Raw genomic sequence first — 11273 nt, forward strand, 5'->3', positions numbered from 1 at the left:
CAGCCCTGGCTGGTCCATTAATAATCCTCATTATTTGCTAACTGTAGGAACTTGCTTGCTCCACCACGTAGTTTCATTTCTTCAAGCTCAAATTGGACAAGTTAAACTTTTGGTAATCAGACAAAAATATACGCCACTAGCAGGCATAAAATATGACACCGTCCAATGATCACATTTATGATTAAAAGTAACGAGAAGAAGTGGGGAATGAAAGGTTAATAAAAAAGGTATTTGTCACTTCCTGTTTTTCTGTATGCTTAACAAAACACTGTTGAAATCTTGAGAGCTATTTGCTAATCTTATTCCCAGAATGTGCAGTCCCCAACTGCTAAACTGCAGATTGTTCTCCCTCACCCGGTTGCACGCAAACCAGCCACTCGCCCTGAACCATCAATAAACTTCCCTCCCTGACCTCTCCAAGGAAAGTAAATAAGCTCTGCTTAAGCTGTTCTCAGGGCTCTCTTCTCTATACAACTGAGCTCTGAGCCCCAGCATGCTGGACCCCCAATAAACCCTTTGCTGTTGCATGAGACAATCTTTTGGTGGTCTCTTCCTCCGACGCTCAAATGACCTTTACATTGGTACAATCATTAGTGTGATATTTGCTTTTTGTGTCCAGAATATTACTGTGATAAAATGTATATGTATATCATGTGACATGAGTATTTCTTCCACCATTTCTGGGAGCAATATTTTGAACATATATAAATTAGTATTGGGGGCACAAATAGGTGTACCCTGTGTCTATGAATATAGAGATATTGTATGAATAGACCATTCAGTGAATAAATAATATAACTAGTTCCAACTTTAAATAGTGGATTGAATTGATATCTGAAAAAATATAGGATATCTAATATTGATATATACGTTCATACATTCATTACAAAAAGTTATACATAATTTAGTTTAAAAAGGAAGCTCACACATATGTTGAATTTTCATTTCCAACAGCATTTAGGAGGAGTGATCTCTTCTCACAATTTGTGTCTGAAAATTCAGCCACCTCCCAAGAATGTACGTGTGGGACCAGGTAGGATTCTATATGTGCATATAAAAATACATGTGCTGAATAGGCTACATAGAAAGGGAGACAGGAATTCACATATTTGTTAACTTTAAATTCACATGGAGAACTATTTCAACAAAAAATTGACTTGATTTATAACTCCTACCCTATATAATGCAAAAGGCCCGTCCAACTATACAACATGCCTCCTCTGAACTGCTAGTATTTCTATACTTTTTTGGGTACTTTTTCTCCATCTTATTAGGATGAGTAGTCAGAGTCTAATAGGGTAGGTTGTAGTGTCAGGGATTCAGTATTTTAAACTGTGGCCACTGGGGGCCTAGTGTCTCCCTGTGTAGACTGTGAAACCATTTGGTCATCCTCCACTTTTCCTGGTGTTCCTTGCTCCTGCACTGAGAATTTGATATTTGCTTCACAAAATACAACGAGTTCAACTGGGACACAGTGCTGGAGGGAGTTCTGTCACTTGTGGTGTGTCAGGGTATGCATGAGCATGCACCAAACTGGCCTATATACCGCATAGCTTGCCCCCTTGACCATAGCAACCTGATTCTGTATATTACCCTGAAACCTCTCCATATAACAAGATGACTTTACTTATAATGGTCTCCTGCCTGCACTATGTCCATCTCAAGACATTTGAAATCCAATGGCAGATCCACATGGCCCCACCACAGATGTTTTATCACACACCTGCCCTCCACTGCTCTAGGCCCGCTACTCAGCGGGCTCCATCTTACTGGCATCTCTGTTCTACACCATTTTCATGAAACCCAATGAATCAAGGCACTGTCTGGTACACTCATGATCAGCAATGGGACATCCAAAAGATCTGCAAGCCACCTGGTCATTTGAATTTCAAAAATTTAATGGTATTTTCTAGCCATTTTTCAATAATGAAGTTGGATGCACTGTGGGTTTCTATTCATTCAGGAACCACTAAATGGTGAGGAAGCTCATTTCAATAAAAACTCTGCAGAACTCTCATAGGCAAGGCTTCCCAAAGAGAGTCCAAAAGGTCAAATGAAACCCGGCCCATTGAGGTCTACAATTGAGGTCCATGAGTGTTTTGATATCAACTTAGCCACCCTGGGACTATATCTCAGTATCCAAAGGCGACACTCATGCGTGGCCTCCTAAAATTCCAACACAATTCATGGAAATACTTCTCTGAGGTCAGTTCCAGAACTCACTGTCTATGGGGAATCACACCAGAGTTCAAGCCCAGGTGGACCCAGTCATCTCTTCCAACCACAACACAAATGACTACAATTAAAACCAAAACACTCCCACATGGCCCTCATCTTCTTCCATATAGACACTTATCAAAACCTCTGGCTGGAGGTTTCCATAAGGGACACAGCCAAAAAAAGTATCCACAATAAGCTCCTTGGCCCCTCATTTGCCTAAAATCAGGGTGGCCGAAACACCCTTCCTGTGAACCAGGAGTTATTAAATGAGCCTGCTTTTTATACTGCTCTGTTTCTCCAATTTGAGGACTACTGACTGTCAGGTATAGACTTTTTATGTGATTTGGATTCATGAGAAAACCCAAGCACATCTGCAGGGCTTTGAAGAACTCATTTGACCCTAAAGAATCCCTATTCTCACTTGGAAGAGGTCAGGAACCTAACAGAGGAAGGAAAGAGTCTTTATCCACAATGACTGATCTTTTTTGCCATTTTGGTTTTGTATGCACACATGGGATTTTTCTTTAGATCCATCAGGCGCTGAGAATCTAAGTCACAGCCACACACAAGGCCAAGAGGCTAATTCAGACACACCCCTTTCCAAAGCATTAAGCAAAGAGCCACAGGTGATGCACATTAATGTCCATTTGAAAACTGTTTTCTTCAGGTTTCACAAAGGGGTGCCCTGAGGCAAAGACCATTCTGACATTCAGTGCTACAGAACAATAGGGAAGCAAAAGGCCCAAAGCAGGGTTTCTCCACTGAGACTTTCCTGGTCACACTGATATCTGAGTTTTCTGAGATGCTCCCCATTCTCTTCAGCTCACCAGTACATGGACATGTCACAGAGCTTGGAGGTGGTACATATCTTGGACACAAAACCATGAGCCTATTCTGGAGAGTGGCCAGAATTCAGGAAGAAATCAGGAACTTAGGAAGATTGTAGGTGTTGCCCATCCACAAGTCAAGCCGCAGTCCATTCATAAATTGGGAAAGATTAATCCTGAGAAGCTTTCCACTAGAGAGGACACATCCATTAATGCATTCTCTTTTCTAATGTCTACAACCACGGACACAGTGGTATACACAGACATAGAAACACTCGCCATGTCAAACGACTTACTAGAAACTCTCCACTGAATACCAAACAAACTGCCTTCCCTACCTATTCTCAGAACATGAGACAAAACCACAAACTTTCACCCACATCCACAAAGGCATATCCTTCCCCCAAGTAGGTCTGTGACAATCCGGAGTGTCCTCTGACTTGTTGGCCATTCTATGTACCCATGAAATGGCCTGTCCTGTCTCAGATCTGATCTCTTTGTTCAAATCTGTGAAGTTGTCAGGAGCCAGTGGTGAGTCACTAACTGCTTTCTCAGGAACGTCTCCTCTTGAGAGCTCTCCTGGCATTTGGCCATCCTCACATCAGTAGGTACCAAGAGAGACTGACTCTGTCATTGGTAAATCCAAACATGTGAGTCCACTGGAATTGAGACTGAGACTGGTTCTGTGTGCCTGGCTTCCTGGATCCCAAATTCAGAGAGTTCCATCACCAAGGAAGTGAGGTAGGTCACTTCCTTCAAGAATTGAATGAAGTCACTACCTTGGCAACCACTTTGTCCTAACAGTTGCTTCCAAGGGTCCCATGAGATAGAGGATGCCCCTACTTTCTGTGACACTTTCATAAGTTAGAATGGAATATCAACCATAGGAAACCAGGAACAGCTCTCCCCAGAGTCCAGGTTTGGTCCATATTCTCTACATTAAAAAGAGAGAGGCTCATTCAGACACATTCCTTCATCCTGACCAGGTTGTCTGCAATGGAAGATGACTTTTGCTCTCTCAGGTCCTAAAAAGCTGCCTACAAGTTCTCCAGGGATCATTTCTGTTTGGACCATTGAGGTTCTCAGCAGGTTAAAGATGCTCTACATTCCTGTATTGTAAAACCAACTCTGTCCCTGGTCTTCTGTAAACGTAGATTGAGGGAACAGTGTATGGTTAGGGTTAATAACAGGTTCAATTTGGGTGAGGAGTCATTCTGCTGGATTAATAATGGCATTGGGAACCTACAATATTTACAAAAATATATAGGTAAAATATAAGTATGAAAACAGAAATCTATTTAGATTTGAAGCCCAAAAGGGCATTAGGCCCTTCATTTGGGATACTTAGCTTTGAATTATGTTCTGCACAGATGTCTCAGATTAATCGATATACAATGTTATAGGACCTTGTACCTTGGATGATTGAATGTCGAAGAGAACATCCAGGCAAAAAGGAATAGTCGGTAGTATTAGAAAGACAGTTGGTAAGTTTAGAAAGAAGAGTGAGTATAAGATTTGGACCAAAATTTCTTTAGCAATAGGTTTTCGGGTAGACAGTGAATGTAAATGTCAGCACGTGTGAAGAGTCAGTCAAAATTATGAACAGGGGAAAATATGTTAGAAAGCTAATATCGATAGAGACATTAGGAAATCAGGCAAAGTGTAAAGTGAGAGATAGGATAAGACATTTTCAATAGGATTGAGTTTGAATATATAATCTTAGAAAGAAACAAATATGTAGTCCCCAACAAGATTGACAAGTGGGAGCATTAGGCAACCTGCACATGGATGTTTTTAGTAAGCCATGTTCATTTTCCATTTAGGCTTTGGTACAATCATAAGTGTGATATTTGCATTTTCTGACCAGAATATTACTGTGATAAAATGTATATGTAGATCAGCTTACATGAGTATTTCTTCCACCATTTCTTGGAGCAATATTTTGAATATGTATAAATTAGTATTGTGGGCAAAAATAGATGTACCCTTTGTCTATAAATATAGAGATAATGCATGAATAGGCCATACTGTGAATAAATAATGCAAATTCTTCCAACTTTAAGTAATGTATTGAGTTGATATCTGAAAATATTCAGGAAATCTTATATTGATATACATACATTCATTCCAACCAGTCATACATCTAATGTTAATACTAGGGTTATGGTTTATCCTGAAGGGTGTGTGAGTTTTGCTTTAATCTTACAATGGAACTAAAAAATATTATTTTTGGAAAGAAGTCTCATGAAAAGACCAGTCAAGAAACATGGAAGAATACATGTGTTCTGAAGCAGGAAGTGATTGACAGTGAAACAAATGCCTACAAATTTGTGAACTTGTGGATGATATATATATATATTCTATGATGTGCATAAACTGAAGAAATAGTAATGTACCAGTGTTGAAAAAAATGAACGTCAAAATACACATCATGTCCCATAGGAGTCTACTTGCATTGATGTTAAACTGGGTCAGTTACTCTAGAAATATTAGGATTCGTATGTACCTTTCACTGAAGTTAGTTTTCAGTACTTGGAAACAAATATATATTTCAGGTGTATAAATATTTCTGAGAATAATCTTGTGAAAAATTGATTATAAATCTAAATACATGAACATGGATGAATTTATGGAGTGTATATAAGACACATATATTTCATATTTCGAAAAATCTGGAGAGTGTATATATATATATATATATATATATATATATATATATATATATATATATACAAAACACACACACAGACATTAAAAAGTAGCAATACATATGCTAATCGATATTCATCATGAAATATATATCATTCAAATATGCAAAAATATTTATTTTACTGAACATGCATTTATGAATAATGTTTTCAACTAGGAAGCTCACCCATAAGTTGAATTTTCAGTTTCAACAGTGGTTAGTAGGAGTGATCTCTTCTCACAAGTTGTATCTGCCAAGTCAGACAACACACAAAAATTAACCTGTGATACCAGGTAGGATTCTATATGTGCATATAAATACACATGTGCTTAGTAGTCTATAGCGAAAGGGAGACAGTAATTCACATATTTGATAATTTTAAAAACACATGGAGAACTATTTTAAGCAAAAATTGACTAGATTTATAACACCAACACTTTATCATGCAAAAGGCAAGTCCAAATATCCACCATGCCTCCACTGAACTGCTTGTATTTCCATTCTGTTTCGGTTATTTTTCTCCATCATATTAGGATTAGTAGTCAGAGTCTAGTAGGGTAGGAGGAGTGATCTCTTCTCACAATTTGAATCTGCCAAGTCAGACAACACACAAAAATTAACCTGTGATACCAGGTAGGATTTTATATGTGCATGAAAAAATACATGTGCTAAATAGTATATACAGAAAGGGAGACAGGAATTCACATATTTGTTAATTTAAAAACACATGAAAAATTGTTTTAAACAAAAATTTACTAGATTTATAACACCTACCCTTTATCATGCAAAAGGCAAGTCCAAATATATACCATGCGTCCACTAAAATGCTTGTATTTGGGTTTTTTTCCTCCATCATATTAGGATTAGTAGTGAGAGTCTAGTAGGGTACAGGTTAGTGTCATGATTTCGGTATTTTGATTGGAAAATAGGAAAATGAATTCAATGTGTATGCAAATATGTGCCACAGAATAATATTCCAACTCTCATCCAGAACAATGCCATGACATTACCTTCGCCCCAATAAGACACAGTTATAGGAGGAGAGTTAGAAAATCTATGAATACATAACTGGAATGGAAGATGCTCAGGAGTTCACAACCTTGGAGTTGGTAGAGGAGTTTCCAAAGTAAGGATCAGGGTAAACACTCCACAAACATGGAGCTCTTCTTGTCTAAAGACTTCTTGAGAGACTGCCTCTGAGATTTGGCCCTTGAAATATATGTTCTTCTCTCTTTGTAGTGAGACCATCAAAGCTGGGTCTGCATCTATGTGACCTGGAGGACATGGTTTCTTATTTTATAATGAACATGAGGGAGCAGTTGCTGAATTCTCTCTTTGTAGGTAAACTGTGACCACTGGGGGCTAAGTGTCTCCCTGTGTGGACTGTGAAGCCATTTGGTCATCCTCCACTTTCTGTGGTTTTTCTTGCTGCTTCACTGGGAGTATGGTATTTACTTCACAAAATACAATGAGTTCAACTGGGACAAAGTGCTAGAGGGAGTTCTGTCAGGTGTGGTGGGTCAGGGTCTGCAGGAAAATGCACCAAAATGTCTTCTATTTCACGTAGCTTGTGCCCTTGACCATAGCAACCTTATTCCTAAAATTTCCCTTAAACCTCTCGATATAACAAGATGCCTTTACATATAAGGGTCTGTTGGCTACACTATGTCAGCCACAAGCCATTTGGAAGTCAATGGAAGATCCACATGACCCCCCCACAGATGTTTTATGACACACCTGCACACCACTGCTCTAGGCCAACTACTCAGCAGACTCCAACTTACTGGCATCTCTGTTCTACACCATTTTCATGAAACCCAGTCAATCAAGGCACTGTCTGGTACACTCATGATCAGCAACAGGACATCCAAATATTCTCCAGTGCCACCTGGTCATTGGAATTTCAAATATACCGTGGTATTTATCTAGAATTAGGAAGTTAGACGATAGGATTAAAAAGAAGAGTGAATAAAGGATTTGGACAAAATGTTCTGTGTTCCCAATTTGAGGCCTACTGTCATGCGTGGTCGAATCTCATGCTTCTCCTCCTAAAATCCCAACACAATTCATGGCAATACATCTCTAACGTCATTTCCAAAAGTCCATTTCTAAGGGGAATCACACCAGAGTTCAAGCCCAGGTGGACCCAGTCATCTCTTTCAACCACCGCACAAATGACCACATTTAAAACCAAAACACTCCCACATGGCCCTCATCTTCTTCCATATAGACACTCATCATAACCTCTGGCTGGAGGTTTCCATGAGGGGTGCAGTGCAAGACAGTGTCCACAATAAGCTCCCTTGCACCTCATTTGCCTAAAGTCAGGGTGGCCTGGACACGCTTCCTGTGAACCAGGAGTGATCAAATAGGCCTTCAATTAATACTGCTCTGCTTCTCCAATTTGAGGCCTACTGACTGTAGGGTTTAGATTCTTTATGTGAATTGGAGTCATGAGACAACCCAAGCACCTCTGGGCTGCCCTCTGCAGGGCTTTGAAGAACACATTTGAGTGAGTCTAGGAGTTGGACCAAATGTTCTTTAGCAATACGGTTTTGGTGAGAGAGTGAATGTAAATGTCAGCACATTTGAAGGGACATTCCCAATGATGAACTGGAGAAAAGGTGTTTGAAAGCAGATATCAATGGAGACATTAGAAAATTAGGCAAAGTACAACGTGAGTTGTAGGATAAGATATTTTTAACAGAGTTATGGTTCAATATATAATCTTAGGAAGAAACAGATATGTCGTCACCAATAGGAATGATATTTGAGAGCATTAGGGAACCAGGACATGGATGTTGTTAGTAATACATGCTCAAATTCAATTTAGGCTTTGGTACAATCATAAGTGTGACCCTTGCCTTTTGTGTCAGGAATATTACTGTGATGAAATGTATATGTATATCAGGTGACTATAGTATTTCTTCCACCATTTCTGAAAGCAATATTTTAAAGACTTATAAATTAGTATTGGGGATACATTTAGGTGTACCCTGTATGTATGAATATAGAGATGATGCCTTAATAGACCATACTGTGAATAAACAATATAACTGGTTCCACTTTTAATAATAGATTGAATTGATATATGAAAATATATAAGAAATTTTATGTTCATATACAATCATTCATTCCAACAAGTTATACATCAAATGGTAATAATAGGGTTAGGGTGTATCATGATGGGTGTGTGAGTTTGCTTCAAAAGTGATTATGGAAATCGAAAATAATGTGTTTGGAAAGATGTCTCATGAAAAAAACTATCAAGAAACCTGGAGGAATACATGTGTTCTGAAGCAATAAGTGATTGAAAGTGAAACAAATGCCTATAAATTTGATAACTTGTGCAAGAAATATATATCCTATGATGTGCATAAAATGAAGAAAAAGTAATGTACCAGTGTTGAATAAAAATGAACGTCAAAATAGACATCATGGAACATAGGAATGTACTTGCATTGATGTTAAGCTGGGTAAGTTACTGTAGAAATATTAGAATTTGTGTGCAACATTCACTGAATTTAGTTTTCAGTACTAGGAAACAAATATGTATTTCAGGTGGATGAATATTTCTGAGAATAATCTTGTGAAAAGTTGATTAGAAATCCACATAGATGAACATGAATGAATTTAGGCAGTGCATAATAAGACGCATATATTTCAGGTTTTGAAAAATCTAGAGCGTATATATATATATATATATATATATATATATATATATATATATATACACACACACACACACACACACACAAAACCCACACAGAGACATTAAAAAGTAGCAATATATATGACAATCAAAATTCATCATGAGATATATATATCGTCCAAAGATCCAAAAAATATTTATATTACTGAACATGGATTTATGTATAATGCTGTTTAACTAGGAAGCTCCCCCATAGGTTGAATTTTCAGTTCCAACAGCGATTAGGAGGAGTGATCTTTTCTCACAATTTGTATCTGCCAAGCTGGCCACCTCACAAGTGTATACGTGTGATACCAGGTAGGATTCTATATGTGCATATACAAAAGCATGTGCTGAATAGGCTACAGATAAACGGAGACAGGGATTCACCTATTTGTTAACTTTAAAAACACACTGAGAACTACTTCAATTAAAAATTGACTAGATTTATAACTCCTACCCTATATATTGCAAAAGGCAAGCCCAACTATACACCACCCCTCCTCTGAACTTCTTTTATTTCTATTCTGTTTGAGTTATTTTTCTCAATCATATTAGGATAAGCAGTCAGAGTCTAGTAGGGTATGGTTTAGTGTCAGGGATTCAGTATGTCGAATGGAAAATTGGAAAATTAATCCAAAGTGTATGCAAATATGTGGTACACAAAAATCTTCTTACTCTCATCCAGAACAATGCATTGTCATTACCTCCACCCCAAGTAGTACATAATGAGAAGAGAAGAGGTAGAAAATCTGTGAATACATATCTAGAATGGAATATGCTCAGGAGTTCACAACTTTGGAGGTGTTAGAGGAGTTACCCAAAGTAAGGGACAGGGTAAACTTTCCAAAAACATGGAGCTCTGGTGCCCTAAAGACTTCTTGAGAAACTGCCTATGAGGTTGGGCACTTGAAATATATGTTTTTGTAAGGAGCTTTTGCTTTCTCTCTAGTGAGCCCATCAAAGCTGGGTCTGCATCTATGTGACCTGGAGAACATGGTTTGTTATTTTCCAATGAACATGAGGCAGCAGTGCTGATTTCTCTCTTTGTAGGTCAATTGTGGCGAATGTGGGCTAAGTGTCTCCCCATGTGGACTGTGAAGCCATTTGGTCATCCTCCAATTTTCAAGGTGTTTCTTGTTGCTGCACTGGGAGTTTGGTATTTGCTTCATGATATACAAGAAGTTCAACTGGGACACAGTGCTGGAGGGAGTTTTGTCATGTGCGGTGGGTCAGGGTTCTCAGGAGAATGCACCAACCAGGCTTCTATCCCCCATAGCTTGCCCTCTTGTCAATAGCAACCTGGTTCTGAACATTGCCCTGAAACCTCTCCATATAAAAATATGCTTTTACATAGAACATTCTGCTGGTTGCACCATGTCAGTCACAAGCCATTTGGAAGCCAATGGCAGATTCACATTGGCCCACACAGATGTTTTATCATACACCTTCCCACCTCTGCTCTAGGCCCTCGACTCAGCAGGGTTCAACTTACTGGTATCGCTGTTCTACATCATTTTTATGAATCCCTGTCAATCAAGGCACTGCCTGATACACTCATGATCAGACGTAGGACATCCACAGGTTCCCCAGTGCGACCTGGTCATGGGAAATTCAAAAATTTCATGGTATTTATCTGGGCATTTTTCAAGATTGAAGTTGGAAGCACTGTCGGTTTCAATTCATTCTGGAACCATTAAATGGTGAGGAAGCTCAATTCAATGAAATCTTTGGAGAACACTAACAGGCAAGGCTTTCCAAAGAGTGGCAAAAAGGTCACATGAAGCCAGGCTTATCGAGTTCTACACTGTGAGGTCCATGTTTGTTTTGATTCTCAACTATGGCT

This window comes from Callospermophilus lateralis, unplaced genomic scaffold (assembly GCF_048772815.1).
Source record: "Callospermophilus lateralis isolate mCalLat2 unplaced genomic scaffold, mCalLat2.hap1 Scaffold_818, whole genome shotgun sequence".
NCBI classification, from domain to species: Eukaryota; Metazoa; Chordata; class Mammalia; order Rodentia; family Sciuridae; genus Callospermophilus; species Callospermophilus lateralis.